The sequence below is a fragment of the Hordeum vulgare genome, chromosome 3H (genome assembly GCF_904849725.1).
Source record: "Hordeum vulgare subsp. vulgare chromosome 3H, MorexV3_pseudomolecules_assembly, whole genome shotgun sequence".
NCBI lineage: Eukaryota > Viridiplantae > Streptophyta > Magnoliopsida > Poales > Poaceae > Hordeum > Hordeum vulgare.
This window is the reverse complement of record NC_058520.1, coordinates 565322524-565327536: the sequence shown is the minus strand read 5'-3', so window position 1 is coordinate 565327536 and position 5013 is coordinate 565322524.

Here is a 5013-nt window from a genome sequence, read left to right as displayed (position 1 = left end):
CGGTAGTAAAAAAACTACTACCGCGGAGGTTGCGGTTGTGCAAAAGTCCGCCAGCACAATAATACGGGACGGTACTAACACTAGAGAGCGGTAGTAAAAAAACTACTACCGCTCCTAGAGCGGTACTACCGCTGCATGTGCGGTACTACCGCTCGCCACTGAAACTGCCATAACTTTCGCATACGAGCTCTGAATCGAGCAAACTCAAGCTTGTTGGATTCAAGACAACAAGAGCTATCCAAACAGCGATGTGAGACCTCTATGAATGATATAGAGATGTGAGACCTCTATGAATGAAGAACCGACAAAAACTTCCAACATCGAAAACATCATAGAAGATGCATATGGACTCAGTTTTTGATGAACTCGAGCTTGTCATGAAGAAGGTCATAAGTTCTCTCACAAAGAGAAACATCAAACAAGAACCAAGAAATATGATACAAGGATGCAAATGGTTTGAGCTCTCAACGACGATACCATGAAGCTACTCACTTGAGAGCCCCCTTGATGTTACGACAATCTATCCTAAAATAGAAAAACCTATCAAGGGCAAATCTATACCTTGCACCTAGTCCTCTTGAGCTAGATGACGATGATCTTGGCTTCCTCAAGATGGACCACCTTTCTTGATTGTGTTTGTTTGATGAAGACTAGTTGATTGCTCCCCCATACTCATTATAGGTGAGCCACTCTTCAGCACAGCTTTACAAGTCCATTGCCACCATAATGGACGGCAAGCTTCACGCATGATATCTTCGTGATGCTCCACTTGAACTTGCACACCGCAATCTTGATGACGACCACCACTTGATGTCATACTTCATAGGTTGAATGAGATCTCCCTCTTGACGCAAACCCATGGAAACACACTAACCCCACATAGAACTCTCACGAAGACCATGGGTTAGTACACAAAAGCGTTATGGACAATGCTTACCATACCATGGGATCACTTGATCCCTCTTGATAAATCTTGTATGTTTTGTGTGTTTATCATGTTGATTTACTCTTTGCTTAGTCTTGATCAACCTTGTGTCTTGATGACCAATCTTTGGATAATACCTTGAATACCACCTTGGTCATATGAAAGTTCTCGGAACGTCCTCAAAATTTACGGAGAATTTTTATGGAAAATATGAAAAATACCTGCGCCAAGATCCACCAGAGGGGGTGGGCCAGTGGGCCACAAGCCCTGTTGCCGCGGCCACCCCCCGTGGTCGCGGCAACCAAGCTTGTGGGGCCCACGTGGCTCTGCCGCCCTCAATCTCAGCTCTATAAATTCACTTTCGCCCAGAAAAAAATCAGAAGAGAAGATTTCGTCGCGTTTGCGATACGGAGGCGCCGCCACATCCTGTTCTTCATCTGGAGGACAGATTTGGAGTCCGTTTTTGGGCTCCGGAGAGGGGAAATCGTCGCCATCGTCATCATCAACCTTCTTCCCTCTCCAATTCCATGAAGCTCTTCATCGTTCGTGAGTAATATATTCATAGGCTCGCTGGGCGGTGATGAGTAGGATGAGATCTATCATGTAATCGAGTTAGTTTTGACGGGGATTGATCCCTAGTATCCACTATGTTGTGAGATTGATGTTGCTACTACTTTTCCATGCTTAATGCTTGTCACTAGGGCCCGAGTGCCATGATTTCAGATCTGAAATTATTATGTTGTCACCAATATATGTGTGTTTTAGATCCGATCTTGCAAGTTGTAGTTACCTACTATGTGTTATGACCCGGCAACCCCGGAGTGACAATAACCGGAACCACTCCCGATGATGATCATAGTTTGAGGAGTTCATGTGTTCACCAAGTGCTAATGCGTTGTTTCGGTTCTTTATTAAAAGGAGAACCTTAATATCCCATAGTATCCTTTTGGACCCCGCTGCCACGGGAGGGATGGACAATAGATGTCATGCAAGTTCTTTTTCCTAAGCACGTATGACTACACACGGAATGCATGCCTACATCACATTGACGAACGGGAGCTAGCCACATATCTCTCCGTGTTATAACTGTTGCATGATGAATATCATCCAAACGAATCATCGACCCATTGCCTACGAGTTTGTCCCACTGCTGCTGTTACTTGTCTTGCTCTGCTGCTACTGATGTTACTAATGTTGCTACTTGCTACTGCTATCATTACTGTTGTTCCTTGCCACTGTTGTTACTCGTTACACTGCTGCTACCTGCTACAATTCTGATTCGCTGGTCGTTGATGGGAACAGACAATTTCCGTCAACGAGGCAACTTCTGGCGCCATTGATACGATAGTTAGGAATAGTCTGCCATCAACAGATCGTTTCTGACACCGTTGTTATCATACTACTTTGCTGCTGACTCTTTGCTTGCAGATACTAATCTTTCAGGTGTGGTTGAATCTGACACATTCAGCTGCTAATACTCAAGAGTATCCTCTCACCTCCTGCCTGGCGATCAACGAATTTGGGTCGAATACTCTACCCTCGAAAATTGCTGCGATCCCACGCGCTGGTGGGCCGTCAACAACATTCTTCTAGTTTCGTTACCGGGGAGTGCTAGCAGCATTCTTCTAGTGCCGTTGTAGGGGAAGGTCTGTTGTCACACGGAGTCAGTGCTCCCCTTCCCTAGGTCTTTGGCCTATAAATTCCCTAAAAATCCAGAAAAAATCAGGGCATCCACGAAAACACTTTTCCGCCGCCGCAAGCTTCCGTTTCCGCGAGATCTCATCTGGAGACCCTTCCCTGTGCCCTGCCGGAGGGGACTTTGGAGTTGGAGGGCTTCTACATCAACATCATCGCCCCTCCAATGACTCGTGAGTAGTCCACTTCAGACCTACAGGTCCGTAGTTAGTAGCTAGATGGCTTCTTCTCTCTCTTGGATCTTCAATACAAAGTTCTCCATGATCTTCTTTGGCGGTGTGTTTGTCGAGATCCGATGAATTATGGATTTGTGATCAGATTATCTATGAATTATATTTGAGTCTTTGCTGATTTCTTATATGCATGATTTGATATCCTTGTAAGTCTCTCCGAGTCTTGGGTTTTGTTTGGCCAACTAGATCTATGATTCTTGCAATGGGAGAAGTGCTTGGTTTTGGGTTCATACCGTGTGGTAACCTTTCCCAGTGACAGAAGGGGCAGCAAGGCACGCATCGTGTTGTTGCCATCTGTTGGGTAACGTAGCATAAATTCAAAATTTTCCTACGCATATTTAGATCTTCCTATGGAGAGACCAGCAACGAGAGAGGGGTAAGAGCATCTTCATACCTTTGAAGATTGCTAAGCGGAAGCGTTGCTAGAACGCAGTTGATGGAGTCGTACTCGTAGCGATTCCGATCTAGTGTCGAACAACGGCACCTCCGCGTTCAACACACGTGCAGCCCGGTGACGTCTCCCGCACCTTGATCCAGCAAGGAGGAGGGAGAGGTTGGGGAAGAAATCCAGCAACACGACGGCGTGGTGTCGATGGAGAGACGAGGTCTCCCGGCAGGGCTTCGCCAAGCACCGGCACAGAGGAGGAGGGAGAGGAGCGGGGCTGCGCCGAGAGAGAGGAAAAACAGTGTGTCTCAATGGCCAAAAGTGCCCGATATATATAAGGGGAGGGGAGAGGGGGTGCCACCCCTAGGGTTCCCACCCTAGGGGGTGCGGCAGCCCCCCAGATGGGAGGTGCGGCGGCCAGAGGGGGGAGGAGGGGGTGGCGCACCATCTGGTGGGCCTTAGGCCCACCTGGCCTAGGGTTTGCCCCCCCTTTTCTCTCCCTTGCGCTATGGGCTGAGTGGGGAGGCACACCAGCCCACCTAGGGGCTGGTTCCCACCCCCACTTGGCCCACCTTATCTCCCGGGGTCGTTGCCCCCCTTCGGTGGTCCCCGGGGCCACCTCCGGTGGTCCCGGTGGTCCCGGTACGTTACCTGTGATGCCCGAAACACTTCCGGTATCCGAAACCATCCGTCCTATATATCAATCTTTACCTCCGGACCATTCCGGAGCTCCTCGTGACGTCCGGGATCTCATCCGGGACTCCGAACAACTTTCGGTAACCTCGTATAACAATTCCCTATAACCCTAGCATCATCGAACCTTAAGTGTGTAGACCCTACGGGTTCGGGAGACAGGCAGACATGACCGAGACACCTCTCTGGCCAATAACCATCAGCGGGGTCTGGATACCCATGGTGGCTCCCACTTGCTCCACGATGATCTCATCGGATGAACCACGATGTCAAGGATTCAATCAATCCCGTATACGATTCCCTTTGTCTGTCGGTATAGAACTTGCCCGAGATTCGATCGTCGGTATACCTATACCTTGTTCAATCTCGTTACCGGTAAGTCTCTTTACTCGTTCCGTAGCACGTCATCGTGTGACTAACTCCTTAGTTACATTGAGCTCATGATGATGTTCTACTGAGTGGGCCCAGAGATACCTCTCCGTCACACGGAGTGACAAATCCCGATCTCGATTCGTACCAACCCAACAGACACTTTCGGAGGTACCCGTAGTGCACCTTTATAGTCACCCAGTTACGTTGCGACATTTGATACACCCAAAGCACTCCTACGGTATCCGGGAGTTGTACAATCTCACGGTCGAAGGAAAAGATACTTGACATTAGAAAAGCATTAGCATACGAACAATACGATCTAGTGCTAGGCTTAGGATTAGGTCTTGTCCATCACATCATTCTCCCAATGATGTGATCCCGTTATCAATGACATCTAATGCCCATGATCAGGAAACCATGATCATCTATTGACTAACGAGCTAGCCAACTAGAGGCTTGCTAGGGACACATTGTGATCTATTTATTCACACATGTATTACTGTTTCCTGTTAATACAATTATAGCATGAACAATAGACGATTATCATGAACAAGGAAATATGATAATAACCATTTTATTATTGCCTCTAGGGCATACTTCCAACACCATCAAGGGTAACAAGATGGGCTTTTATCGTAGATATGAGATTGTCCATCTACATCATGTCATCTTGCTTAAGGCGTTACTCTGTTCTTTTGGACTTAATACAC